The sequence below is a fragment of the Halichoerus grypus genome, chromosome 2 (genome assembly GCF_964656455.1).
Source record: "Halichoerus grypus chromosome 2, mHalGry1.hap1.1, whole genome shotgun sequence".
Taxonomy (NCBI): Eukaryota; Metazoa; Chordata; class Mammalia; order Carnivora; family Phocidae; genus Halichoerus; species Halichoerus grypus.
Genome location: NC_135713.1, coordinates 138044545 through 138059786, shown reverse-complemented (window position 1 = coordinate 138059786; position 15242 = coordinate 138044545). Strand labels below are relative to the sequence as shown.

At 41.1% G+C, this 15242-nt stretch overlaps 1 long non-coding RNA gene across 1 annotated transcript in view; it reads right to left on the bottom strand.

Moving 5' to 3' along the window:
* LOC144380990 (uncharacterized) overlaps positions 1-15242 on the bottom strand; it is a 165818-nt gene that overhangs the window by 105919 nt on the left and 44657 nt on the right. Inside the window, exon 2 of the long non-coding RNA XR_013445380.1 lies at positions 13442-13522. This is a non-coding gene — a long non-coding RNA (uncharacterized LOC144380990). The remainder of the gene's footprint in view (positions 1-13441; positions 13523-15242) is intronic.

The window sequence follows — 15242 nt, the reverse complement described above, 5'->3', positions numbered from 1 at the left end:
TACAAAGTGAAAGCAACATAATTGATTAAACCTGCAGCAGAGCCTGGCCACTGTGGGGAGGCAGGGAGTCATGATCCAGGCACACCATCATGGCCCCACCTACTCGGGGGGTCTCCTCAAGCATGACCCTTTAGACAAGGCGTCTTGGGAACACTGGAGGGTAACCCAGTAAGGCATACACACCATCCTCAGAGCCATGGCAATCTCCCAATTCTCCAACATAGTGAATCCAAATGATCGTCCATGAGTTTCAATCTCCCTGAGTTCTTGGCCTCTCCAAACCTCCAGTACTCACAACCATTACCCTCCCAGGATGCCTTGCAGCTATAAGCAGATAACCCTCCTACCATGTTGCTTTTCTGCTGCTCTGTCTCCCACATACCTGACCTACTCATGTCACCAAGTTTCTCTCTTCTTTCAGAGGGTATCTCCAGGCCTTCACTTCCTAGGCATAGTGGGTTACCTGCCTGTCACAGTTACTACCACCCTCCAGACCAGTGACTCCAGCGTTCACCTTGTTTCCTCCATTTCTTTTGCACCTCCTCATCCACAGCACAGCCACACTGGGCAATATCTCCCACCACTCCATTTCCACTGTCCAGGTCACCCCAGATTCAGGCATTGCCATTATTTCCCTGGACAGGTTTCTGTCTGTTTCCTGCCTCCACTTTCTCCCTGTTCTAATCTACGCTTCAAACTATGCCCAGACCATCTGGCAAATAAGTAACCCTTAATATTCTAATCCTGAAGAACTCATGTTGTTACGATTGCATTAATGGTCCCAATTCTTCACCTGCCCTTGAAACTGCATGTTCTTTGCCATGCAAATCTGCAGTTCCATCCCATGCTGACCCTGGGCTTGGTCATGAGATTTGTTTGGCCAGTAAGATGCTTGCTTAAGAAGCACTTGTACAGTTGGTCTTGATTGCTCTTACTCTTCTATACTGCCATGAGAACATGCATAGGCTGGTCTACTGGATGAGAGACATGGAAGGAACTTGGCATCCCCCATCATCCTGGCAAGGGCAATCTTAGATCAGCCAATAGCCCAACACCAGAAATAGGAATGAGCCTAGCTGAGACCAGATAAAATCAGCCAAGTCCAGCCTACATCACCAACCCACAGACTAAGTAAATGAATGCTTATTGTTTTTAGCCACTGATAGGTGGGGTGGTTTGTTATGACAACAGACAACAAATATGACAAAACACAATATATGATTTCAGAGGATATCTAGCCCCATCTTGGTCAGAACTGAAGCTTCCCATTCCTGTCACCACTGTCTCTCCACCCTCCCATCTGTGGAGTTTTCAGGCTCCTGGGCAGACCTTTTCATACAGACAACCATGATTTCAGATGACTGAAGCAGACTTCTGGTGATATTCAAGGTCCATCAATGAAAGCAGTAAGTGTGTGGTGACTCAGTTTCCCCACAGCTGGCTAGAACTGATGGCAGAGGGTGTTTGCTTCAGTAACAGTAGAATTTTTCAGACTAGACTCTGAGATCAGGAAAATGAACACTACAAATATGTGTCTGAATCTTTCCCTTCACATCTACAGGGAGCTTTCCAAAAGAACAGTTGAGTTGTTGTAGGATTTGTTTCTGATTTGCCTCATGTCTATGTTTAGGGTCTCTGAGGGAGAGAGTGGGAGCCACAGAAGAAGTTCTTGGGATACAGCAATGGGATTTTGTGAGGATTGTAGAGAAGGGGAAGAAAACTGGTACTTTGAAATATTATCCCATATTTGTGTTTTCTCTCCAACTTAAATTTGACTTTTTGAAAACAGATTCTTAACCCAGTGCCCTTTTGAGGAGGCAGTAGAAACAAGTAAGAAAACCAGATTTAAAATGATGAACTCTGTGATTTGTGAAAGTGACTTAATCTCTGTTTACTGCGAGTAAATAGATCAACATGTTGTCTTATATAATCAGAGAAGATAGATAGGATGGATGGATAGATAGATAGGATAAACAGATCAATTAAATGTTACCTCCTCACCCTAAGAAATCATACCCTGTGTTACCCTAGCCTATTATTCTCTATTACATTACTACTTTTTAATTTTCTTCATAACACTTTATCATTATCCAAAATTATCTTATATATTTATGTGTTTTTTTTTCTTATTCTCCCCAACTCAAATGTAAGGTCCATGAAGGTAGGAGCACCGTGAGATGAGAACCCCATGAGGGCATATTATTTTAGTCTTGTATTTCTACATTTTAGAAATTGCTAGGTATATGGCAACCACTCGATAATTAATACTTAGAAAGAAAAAAAGGAAGGAAGGAAGGAAGGAAGGGGAGGGAAGATGAATGAATTCATGGATACTTTATCTTTAGGGCTATCTAACTTCTTGTTAATAACTTACAGTCCATCAAAGAAATTGTATTTCTTTGGACACACTTGAGTTTATAGAAATAATTCCAATTCATAAAAAGAAAGGTAATATTTTCTATGCATTATAAAAAAATTACTTGGTATTCATAGAAATAGTTCAGAGATTTCTGTATTCTCTGATACTTAATTCATTCTCTAAATAATCATGAGTTTCATAATTCTGTATATAGATACACATATAAACCCCATCAAGATCATAACATAAGCCATGTAACCCTTCTGAGGATATTTTCTTGTCTGCATAACTAAAAAGTTGAATAGCTTGACTTTGTGATTGCTTTTTAAATTCTTTGAGTTAGGGACACCTGGGTGGTTCAGTCAGTTAAGCGTCTGCCTTTGGCTCAGTCATGATCCTGGGATCCTGGGATGGAGTCCAGTGTCAGGCTCCCTGATCAGCGGGGAGTCTGCTTCTCACTCTCCCTCTGCCCCCCCACTCCCCCACTCATGCTCTCTCTCCCTCTCAAATAAATAAATAAAATCTTAAAATAAAAATAAATAAAATCTATGAGTTAATGATGATTAGGAAAACTACCATTTCTGGCTGCAGGTTCTCCTCCAAGAAACCAAAATCTCTGCCATGCATACTCTTAAAATTAAGTTAACTACAGAAAAGCACTAAGGTTGGGTTTCAAGGTCATGGTTTCGTGTTTAAGTTTGCTGCAGAAAAGTCACATGGAATTGCAAAATCCTGATTTAAAAGTACCCTTCTGCCAACATTAATTTTGTATGTGAGCTTCAGATGTATTTGGCCAGAGCCTAAAGAAGCGTTCTACAACCACGGGTCTCAAAGCCTACAAGACAGGTCCTGCCATGAGGTCCAGCTAGAGCTGCAGAAGTATGAAATGCTCCCTGGCCTTCAGCATAATCATATTCCTCTAAATCTGTCTATAAGCTTCCTGGGAATTAAGCATGAAAGAGAACCCAAAATGACATTAGTGGAATCTCCTTCCCAACTTCCTGATGCACCTCTATCATAGTAGGTATTTTAGTCAAGGTTGTTTTGTTTGTAAGGAACAGAAAACCTCTTAGCAAGGTTAAGGGGGGAAAGGACTTTTTTTCCTTAATGGTACAATGTTGTCTTGTGGAATGTGGGGCAGAGATACACCTGGGCCCCAGTAGGGGTAAAAATGTTGACTAAGAGTCAGCAGAAACAAGGTCACCACCTTCTTGGTTTTTTTTCAGACCCTCATCTCTGCTCTGCTCTGCTCCATCCAGAAGGGTCAGGCCTGATTTTTACGTTCTCCGTGCTGATGGCCACCACCCAGCCTTCAAATTCACACAATCATCTCAGTTCAAGCCACATACAAAGGCTGTGACTAACACCTCCCTCAACCTAATCCACACTCCTGGGAAAGAGATGTTCATTGGCCCACATTAAGCCATGTAACTCTTCTTTTCAAATTAACTGTCCAAGTGGGCAATCCCATAACACAAATGTGACTGTGAAGGGATCATCTGAGTGATGAAGTGAAGGGGGCAGGCTGCAGAAAACGGAGGTCACTGTTAAGTCACTCCAAAGGGGGCCTAATAGCCTAACACAGCATATCTTCAAAAAGGACTCTATTAGGAGGAAGGCTCTTATTATAAAGGCTAAGAAATTGCCAGAATTAAGATTATTTCCAACAGGCATCTTGAGAACAAAGGCCACTATACCACTTAATACATACATGTATTACCTTATAATTCTGTAGATCAGAAGTCCAACATGGCTGTCACTGCACTAAAATTGAGGTGTCAGCAGAGTTGTGTTCCTTTCTGGAGACTCTAGGGGAGAATACATTTCCTTGCCTTTTCCATCTTTCAGAGGCTACCCACATTTCATGGTCCATAGCTCCTTTCTCCATCTTCAGTGCCGACAATGTTGCTATTGCAACATTGGACTCTTTTCCACCATCACATCTCTTGCTCTGATCACAGTCTGAAAAATTCTCTGATTCTAGGGCGCCTGGATGGCTCAGATGGTTAAGCATCTGCCTTCAGCTCAGGTCATGATCCCAGGGTCCTGGGATCGAGTCCCGCATCGGGCTCCCTGCTCCTTGGGAGCCTGCTTCTCCCTCTGCCTCTCTCTCTCTCTCTCTCTGTCTCTCATGAATAAATAAATAAAATCTTTAAAAAAAAAAAAAAGAAAAATTCTCTGATTCTAGAGACCCATGTGATTAGATGGCCCACTCAGATAATCCAAGATAATCTCTCCATCTCCAGAATTTTAACTTAATCCCATCTGCAAAGTTCTTTCTGCCATGCAGGGTAACATATTCACAGAGTCCTTGGATTATGATGTGGCCACATTTGGGGAGTCATTATTCTGTCTACCACAAAAAGGTTCTTGAAATTAAAAGACACTTATAGTTTTCTCTTTTGGGTGTTCTTTTATCATGTGCCTAAAACTCATCATTATTCTCCAATATTTCATTGAGTGATCATTTCACAATGGAGATACATAATCCTTGTACCTTTGAAAATTTGAAGTTTTCAGCCTCACATACAAAGGACTTATCAACATTTGATTTGATTAATATCAAATATCTGTAATAGAACCAATTATCAGTTCTATAAAAGAGCAGAAGTAACACAGTTCTAACTCTCGAGCACTTTCCTAGGCACTTCATATCTCTCATTTCACTTATTCTTCAAAATGACTCCACAAAGTGGATGGTATTATCTCTATTTTACAAGTAGATAAAACAATGATACGTAACTTTTCCGAAGTCAAACAGTTATTAAGAGGTGGAGCCAAGATTCAAATTTGAAGCCCTGTCCCACTCCAGAGTTCCTACTCTTTCATTTATATCAGACAGCTGCTGAAGAATAAAACCCCATTCTGGGGTGGCCTTATAATGTTCTGCTCTCCCACCATCATAAAAATCAACCACTCCATTGACAACATCAGTCATTCCATTGATAAGAAACACCTTAGCAGCAAGGGACTTGGGGACACATAACTCACTCCTGAGCAGAGCCTCAGAGAGGGGAGGTGACAAGGTTCTGAGATGACCAGGACCTTGCAGACAGCTGCTTTTTATTACTTATCAGGCTTGAGGTTTCCTTTCTAATCTTCCCCCAATTACTTAGATAGAAATAGACATAAGATAGGATGAAGACAGAAAAAGAGAAATATGCCTCAGTGTCCTCATCCACAAAACGGACATAACCAAAGTCATTTAACTAACCCCAAGTAATTATTGGGGGGATTAAATTAGTTAATATATGTAAAGCAGTTAGAACAGTGCCTGGCATATAGGAAGCACCATGTTAATCACTGCTATCATGATCCTCATCACCGTTGTCATCAACATCGTCATCATTATCATCATCATCATCATCATCATCAAGATTTCAGATTTAAAGTACTACCAAGTCGAAATATAGGGACCAGAAGATCTCTGGATATCAGAAAGAACTCCAGAGTATGAGCTGGACAAATTACCTTCTTGGGGTTTTCTTTTCCTTTGGTCTCAAATACAGGCATTGGTTAGACAATGAACACTCTCTCACTGATTTTTTATTGTGTCATTACAATGATAAGCTTTTACTTTTAGTGCTATTTCTTTCTCTGAGTAACCAAGAAAACGCAATTCCCAGACCATTTAGTGAAAAATTTTATATATGTATAATTTCTCTTATAATAAAACATTTGGAACTTCACTTTTGGGGACAGCTTAGAAATACAATATGGCCTTCTTTGTAAGCAAGTGACTCAAAATATGCCATGCCACTCAAACTCTCATCCAAACTATTTTCTTTTATCAAAAATTGAATTAATTGACTATTTTCACCCAAAATGGGTTTCAATCCCCATTTTTCCCCATCTCTTCCAGACACTCTTTAACTGCTTTAAGTTCCATCTCCAATGCTCTCTTTGAACATCTTTTGTTTGTGCTTTTATTCCCTTCATCGTCTCCCACTGTCTCTAATTCTTCCTATTTTTTTTTTGGATGCTTAGGGCCAACTGTTCCCCAAAGCTTTGCTTGGGCTCCCCATCTCACTCCTTGGTAGACCTCATCAGGCTGCTTCCATAGACTTCCTGAGTATCTTCCCATCCCTCCCACAGCTTTCTCTCCCCTCCCCTGCTGCCTCCCTCTGCTCCTTCTTGCTCCATATGCCACCCTCTGCTCACTTCTCCTTTAGCTGTAGACAGTAAGAGATTGGCTAAAGCTGCTCATCAGCCTTCAACTTGTCAGCACACAGTTGTTTGCCTCAATAAAGTGGAAGCAATTTCAACCCTTCTTTTTCCACCAGTGCCTTGTGATCTTAATCCTGCTGTGCTGCTTCCCAGCTCCTCTCCTACAAGGCTCCAACCTCAGTGGACTGTGTCACCTCTCCTTTTCATTTCGTCATCCTTGTCCCTTCTCTAGGAGCCCCCAATATGTCTCACCACCTAAAGTCTGCAACAGATTCCTCTATGCTAGGCTTATCATTTAATTCATTTCCTCTTTGCTTACTACATGAGCAGAGTACTCCTTAAAGGGTGTATCACTTGAGAACAGGGGGCTGAAGTCAAGTTTTAACCACAAATACACAGGGCTGATGTCAAGAGCTAGAAAGGTACATGACATAATGAATCATGAGGGCATGTAGTTTCAAGACTGAAACCCAGTGCTTAAGAATGATTCCACCACTAAGTCCTTGTTTGAATAAAATGATTTATTTAATCTCTCTGAGCCTATGTAATCTCCAAAACATGGTACTCAAATCGTGATCGCTTGTTCCAATTATCTTTGTGGTATAACAAACTCTGGTAAATTCAGTGGCATAAAACAACAACCACTTTACTAGGGATATGAGTTCTATGGGTTGTTTGGGAAGGCCACAGTGGGTCAACTTTACTCCATCATATCTGGGGCTTCCATGAGGAAACCCAATGGTTAGGCCTAGAACAGCAAGGGCTAGAAGACCCACTTTCAAGACAACTTCTTTATTTACATGTCTGGTGGCCTCTCCATGTGGCCTGGACCGTCTTTATGGCATGGCAGCCTCAGGGAGCTTGAGTTTCTTTTTTTTTTAAGATTTTATTTATTTGAGAGAGAGTGTGTGTGTGCATGAGCAGGGGGAGGGGCAAAGGGAGAGGGAGAAGTAGACTCCCTCGCTGAGTGGGGAGCCTGATGTGGGACTCAATCCCAGAACCCTGGGGTGATGACCTAAGCCAAAGGCAAATGCTTAACAGACTGAGCCACCCAGGCACCTAGGGAGTTTGAGTTTCTTGTGGGAGACTGGGAACCCCAAAATGTGATGACTCTATTCAACAAGGAAGAAGCTGCATGACATTTTATGACCTAATCTTGGGAGTCACATAATGTTCCTTCCACTGTATTCTACTGGTTGAAGCTTACTCAGATTCAAGGGAGAAGAGTTAGACCTGACCTCCTGATGGGAAAGTGGCAAGACCACACTGTAGAAGAACATGAAGGATGAAAGTTATCATGTCTGGAAAAGACAACATGACACATCCCTATCTACCCTTCTCATTCTAAAAACCTGCTTCCAAGCTTTATTTTGAGTCTCAGTAGATGCTCAATTAAAATTTAGCCTCTGCTCTCCAGAAGGCAATCTAAAAAAAGCATGAGATATAGGCTTTTTATACATATAACACAGCAAGAGCACAATGCAAAATCATTCTTGTTCAAGCGACAAGGTGTGTGTCACACACTGAAGTCTCATAAATGTAACAGGCATTCTAACAAAAGAGGTGTCATTGAAGGGCAGGCTCATCAAAGAGAGTTTCATAGAATAGGACTAAATTTACTGACCACTAATTACTCACATTATCCCACTTAATCCTCATAATAATCCTGAGACATAAATATCATATTCTGTGCTTTACAGACCATGAAAACCTCAGAGAAGTTAAAAAAAAAATTGACCCAAGATGCCACTGCCAACTATACCAGCTTCCAAGCCACACAAGAGGATGTAGCACTAGACTGACCTGGGTTTGAAGATGTGTTCTCAGTGTAGGACCTGCCATGATGGAGCACAACAAACAGCCAATTCTTAGCTTGGGGACAATATAAATAAACACAAGAAACAGAAGGAGCCAGGTAAATAAAAAGGGTGGTGACAAAGGTCAGGGGTGTCAGGGGGGCATTGCCTGGACTACTCAAAGAAGAAAGTTTCTATTGGATTGGATCAAATCATAAGTTCTTCCCAGCAGCAACGTCTACATGTAACAACGTACACAGAGTCTCAGATTACTTTGCTTCAGCACCAAAAAAGAAGATGTGCATACCTTGGCATTTGCCAGTCTTTATGAAGGCTCCCAAGAATGCACGGTCCTGCATTATCTTCTCACTAATCACTCATGCCAATGATGTATGAAGACCATCACCATACAAATCACTACTGTGGTTGTGCATTTCATATTTACAAAATATTTGCCAGTAACTTAGCGGCTACTACTCTCCATTCACAGGAGAAGTGTGTGACACCCAGTATGATTTTCATTTGCCAGATGAAGACAGGGAGCATTAAAGTGCAGATGGGTATTAAAATTATAATTTCAAGTTTTTCATTAAATCCCTGGAGCCACACACACTCCCCCATCACTTCATTCTTTAAATTATTTTAAAATGTTGAGCACTCACACGATTCTTTAAAATTTTATAACACCGTGCATTTATTTCTGCCTTTGGGGTGGTTTTCTTTTTCTAGTTTTATTGAGACACAATTGACATATATCATTGTCTGCCTCTGGTTTTAATTCTCCATCATATTTTTAGGATTTCTGCCATTACACATGAATAATCCAAAGGATTTGGTATAGAAGAGAGGAGAACTAAGACAAAGGCACAAATCTATTCTTCCCTTGTGACTCGGCTTCATTCGGCGCAGAGTTTTTTACTACCTTCTGTGAGGAGGGCTTGCTAAGTCACTAGAGGGCAAACAACCCAAGGAAGGGGAAGGGGGAACAGGAAAGGACGAGAGCCTGTAGGATGTATTTTTTTTTTAATTTTAAAGATTTTACTGATTTTTTCATTAGAAACAGAGAGGGAGAGAGAGAGAGGCAGAGGCAGAGGGAGCAGCAGGATCCCCGCTGAGCAGGGAGCCCGATGCCGGACTCAATCCCAGGACCCCAGGATCATAACCCAAGCCGAAGGCAGATGCCTAACTGACTGAGCCACCCAGGCGCCCCAGCCTGTCGGATGTTTAAACTGCCATCCAGGTTCTGCTATTTCATAAAGAAAGTTTCCCTCCCAAATATCCATCAAGTGCAGGACTAGCTGACTATATCTTGGTATGTCCACTCAATGGAATCTGTGGTAAAAAGGAATAGAAAAGATTGATATATACTTCTACAAGACATCTCAGGATATATTGCTAGGTAAACAAAAGCAAAGTGAAAAAGTGCACAGTATCCCTCATTTATGTGACAAGAAGGGGTGGGAAACAAATCTATGTATACTTATTTCCTTGTATCTTAAACAATAAACAATGGAAGAAAAAAATAATAAAATTGGTTATAGGGTGTGGGAAAGAAAGAAGTTCCCCTGCTCACTGACATCAGGACCAGGAGCTTGAGCTCTGGAAAGTTCTGACCTACTCACATTTCAACCCTGCTCCTGAATATGGCCCCATAACAGCTCTGGGTGTGTTTTCAGTTGATGGGACTAGGGTTGTGGGACCCTCTAACTATGACAGCTGCCAGGCTTCCAGGCTGACCCATCTGCTTGAGCTGGTGACCCTCTTTCTTCCTTATTAGGTAGAGGAGGAACCCATTTCAGCCTATACTATGTAAATAACTGCTATCGGCTATAGCCACTTCACACACGGGCAAAGGGCAGTCCATCATTCGCTCTTGGATCTCTAAGAAATGACCCCGCCTAGCTAAAGAAATCACACCCTCATAGCTGCAGCACTTAACTCACTCACTCAGGACCCAAACCTGTGGCTTTAACAATGATAAATACAGGAACAACTAACTTCTATCGAGCACATATTATGTCCTGGTCACTCAGCTAAGAGCTTCAAACACCTCCCTGAATCCTCACAATAACCCTAGCAAGTACCTACTAATACTATTCCTACTTCACTGATGAGGAAAGGTGAATCCTCAACCATGTGGAATGTCACCAGTGGGTGAAAGAGGCACATTTCAAACCCAGGCATCTCAAAACCATGTTCTTCACCCCAGGTGAGCCTGTCTTGCAGACTGAGATTCTGTAACCCTCAGCTCAGACAAAGGACAACTGATCCAGAAAAAACATCACTGAGTCAGGTGCAATCAGAGGACCAATACACATGGTCCTTGTTTTCCAGGCCAAGGTACCATCAAGATAAGATATCCGTACAAACTGGAATAAGTAAATAATAGCACAGACAATGTTTAATCACTTTTACAAAAATACAGCTGTGTTGTTGGGGAGCTGTCATTTACTGCTCATTAATGATTGATTTTTTTTAACCATCTAGATGAAACCACTGCACTGTCCATTAGAACCTCAACATCCCAGAGAGAGAGACCAGAGTTTTCCAAGAATCCACGAATTTATAAATTCTGTTTTTAGCATGTAATTTTCCTCATAAATTATGATTACATAGGGCTTCATACACAGAGTTCCTTCATACCTGATCAGAGTACAGACAGACTGAGCAGCAGATGGGACTTACTCAATCACTGGGTGATTCACTCTGCCCACAGCTTCGTAACGATTACAATTCATCCCTGAGCACAGCTACCAAGCCCCAGTGGACCCTGGGACAACCTCAGATTTTCAATAGTTAGACCCGTGACTGATAATCCAGGAACTCCCAAGGTGTAGGGAGTATGTTTAAGGCCAAAACAAGAGAGTCAAAGCATCAATGATAGTATTACCAGGTCCCCTCAATGACATGCCCACTCTGTCACCTGCTTGCAAATCTCTAATGTCAACACCTACCTCTAAGGCTGAAAAACCACTCCAGAGACTCTCTGCCTTCCTTTCAGCCTCTAGGACTCCTAACCAAAGGGGCTTTAGACTCCATCAAACCACACACAGGGCATTTTACACCCTTCCCCAACACTGGGCAGAGGGAGATCATTTACTGTTAATTACAGATGCTTTCTGTCATAATGGGCCAGATTTTCAAAAGAGTCTCAACTGCATAGCTCCCAAATGCCATGCACAAACCTGGTAATGGTCCATGCAAATTGAATACTTAGTGGGTCTGTGTGCATTCCGTTCCAGGGACTGCCTTTGAAAATTTAGCCCCATAACTCCAAAGCATTTGTAGCATCGTAATCTGTCATCATTAGCAACAATGCTTGACTTGGTGCTCAACATTCTTATTAACCATGCAATTATGAATGCAGACAATGTTTAATCACTTTTACAAAAATACAGCTGTGTTGTTGGGGAGCTGTCATTTACTGCTCATTAATGATTGATTTTTTTTAACCATCTAGATTGTTTTCATGAGAACAGCAGATTAACTATAAAGAATTCATTATTGGTCATTAAGGGATATTAAAATGGAAAACCTTTACAAGATGTGTCCTGTCTTGCTGCATGTGGATGCCTGAGACTCTCTTGCCAATGTAGGGGAGGAAACAAAATACCATTCTTTCAGAGCTCAGGCAAGGAGATCCAGCTGAGGAGAGGTGGAGTGGAGAGAGAAATTAAGAAAAAACATCCCTTTCTGCTGTAATAAAACATTGATTACATTTTATGATGGCAATAATTTACCCCAAATAATTACTTCAGTTATTGTCCAGCTTGTTCAAAGGCTGACTGAGCCGTGGATACCAATCGATTCAGTGCAGATTGCTAATAATGGGCTATTTTGAAAACTTATAGCTGTTTCTCCATCCCATACAACAGAAGACACTAATTCCTTTCCCACATTGCACACTTAATTAAAGATGAGTCAGGGCATTATTTTATGGACAAACTTCCCTTCTTGGATACAGAGAGCTGAGTTCTGCTCCATCAAAGGTCTCCTGGACATACTGTGATGAAATGTACTTTACTACTACGGCCTACCCACAAAGACAGTAAGTTCCAAAACCAGCGAAGACACTGGAAAGATCAGATGGCTCAATGTCACGCCCTACCTGGATTTCCAGTTCTGATGCTCATTGTGCCCACACTTGGGGCTCTTTATTTCCTAACTTGTTCAGCAGCTGCCAGGATCTTGGAAGACCTGACCTGAGGGAGAAGGTTTTTTAATAAGTCACAATACCTCTTGCTCCTGTTCTGGTTCGCCCTTACTCCAGGTCTCCTCTGAAACTTCCGCCTTTGTTCTTTTCAATAATATTGTGGATTGTTTTTTTTCCCGATGACAAGTATAATACATATTTGTTTTAGAAAATACAGAAAACATGGAGAAGAAATGTAAAGCTCTCTCTAGTCCCACACCCAGAAATAATCACCGCTGACATTGTGTATTTGCTTCCAGCATTTCTCCTATGAGCATTTTTAATAGTTGCATGACCCCGGGTGAGTTACTTACCCTCTCTCTATCCAGTTTCCTTCTCTGCGAAATAGGGAACTAATGGCACCTACTTCATAATGTGCTTGTGAGAATTAAATGAGTTATTTGGAAAACACTTCAAAGAATGTTCAACACAGAGTAAGAGCTATGAACATCTTAGCTATCATAATTCCATAAACTGTTGGGAGAGAAATATTATTATAAAGGAAAGAAACACATCATAGGTAACTAGTGCAATTTTTTTTCAAGTTTAAATTCCCAGCTGATGCTGCAGACTCGAGGAACCACACTTTGAGAACCACTGCTTTAAGTTAATGAGAAAAAAAACAACCAAAAGAGAAGAACACGAATGAGGGATAGAAGTATATCTGGTCTAGTGAGCTTCCGTCGGGGGTGGTTTTAGAGGGAGTCGAGAGGGGTGCTGGGCTACAAGACACCATGAAGTGAGTGGGAATGATGGCTTCCATTAGGTAAAAGAGCTTTTGAGGGAATGCTGACCTATCACTTGGCCAGTTAACTTTTATCTGAGTCATTGCTAGGCAGTAAATCTTTTAGTTAAGTACCCACATTGTCTTCCCAAGGATAATCCAGCATCACGCTTGGAAGAAATCACCAGAAACTGGAAACTCACACCTGGGAGAAGCAGCTTTGCAAATGCCGTGTGCCTGGGTAAGCTTCCGGGACAACCGAGACCATCTGGGAATCTCCTTGACTTTGCCATCACCCTGAAGTGTCCAGGGAATGGAGAAAAACAAAATCAACATGAATATTTGTGCATTTTAGAGAGCATCATACTGTTACTATTGCTTTATATTCAGCTTCTTCTCTACATAATACGAGCATGCTCCCATTTTCTTTACAATTTTTAAAATTTGTATCATAACATCCCATCATATGGATATGCCATAATGGTTAGCTAACCCCTTTTGTTGGGTGTTTTTACTTCTTTAATCTTCTCTCTTATAAATAACTCTGCGTTTATTTTTTATTCATGCTTTATCTTTTTTTTTTTTTAAGATTTTATTTATTTATTTATTTATTTATTTATTTATTTGAGAGAGAGAGTGAGAAACAGCATGAGAGGGGAGAGGGTCAGAGGGAGAATCAGGCTCCCCGCTGAACAGGGAGCCCGATGTGGGACTTAATCCCAGGACTCAGATCCTGACCTGAGCTGAAAGCAGTCGCTTAACCAGCTGAGCCACCCAGATGCCCTTCATGCTTTATCTTTTATTCCCTTCGTGAACATTATCAAAAAGTCTCTAATTTGGAAGTCTGTGCCTTAAGAACAAAAGGCTTAGAACCACAGCACCAGAGTTTGCAAATTATATTAGAGACTCTAGAGTCGTTACCATTGGTTTTCTAATGCCTCTCGTCCAACAATAGTAAAAACTAGCAGACCTCCTTTGTTGAAAAAGCCATACAATTGCCTATCACATGATACTTTAAAGCATTTGTCTCAAAGATGTTGTGGTATCAACAGTAACTCTACAAAATAATTTGTCTATTTCCACAGTAAATTTTGGTTATGAAGATAATGATGTGTTGCAGACTGATTATTCTAGTGCCTGATACACAAAAGGATAAACCAATATTTTGAATCAATAAATGAATGGATGCTGAAACATTTACTTATTAACATGAGCAGAAGTCATTTTCTTAATATTGGTGAAATCTCATAGTAATAGAAGAGAAATAACAACAAAAATATACATCTCTTTTGGTAATATACACATTGCTGGGATATATTTCATTTTCATATTTTTACTGTTGTCAGGTTAAACATAAACTAATAAGGTACGGTTAGCCCCTTGAGGTGAAAACAGAATATCTGAAAATTAACACACTTAGCCATCACATTGAGGCCATTGGTCATCATTCCCCAGGAACAACTCCAAGGTCAGCTCCAATTCTTTCTTCATGATGGCACATGGACGGCTAAATCATGGGTTGTTTCTAATAAAAGAATCCCCTCTCATTAAACAATGCTATGAAGGGGCCATTGCTTTTCATTGGTGGGTTTCAACCCTGGCTGCATGCTTGGGAAGCTTCTAAAAAGGGGGATCATGCTAGAGTTACCTGGGGAACTTTCAAAACTTACCGTGCCCAGGTCTCATCCCAGAATACAGTTGCCAAAAATGGGACCCAGGCATTGGGACTTCATACAAGGTCTTCCACTGATTCTAAAGTCCCAATGCAGTTGAGAAGCATTGCTTCAGAAGACACAGATAACCATTATAACATAACTCCAGGCACCCTATGACTTCAAAAGGACAAATACGTCAGAAAGTCCTCCAGGTATTCCTGTGCTATGGAGACAAATTCACTGAGGCATTGATTAGCTCTGTCAGCACTAGAAGTTGTACATCTCTCCAGAGGCCATAAATAAATCTGGTCAAGTTGCAAACCTGTGGAATAATATGGGAAAGAGTAAT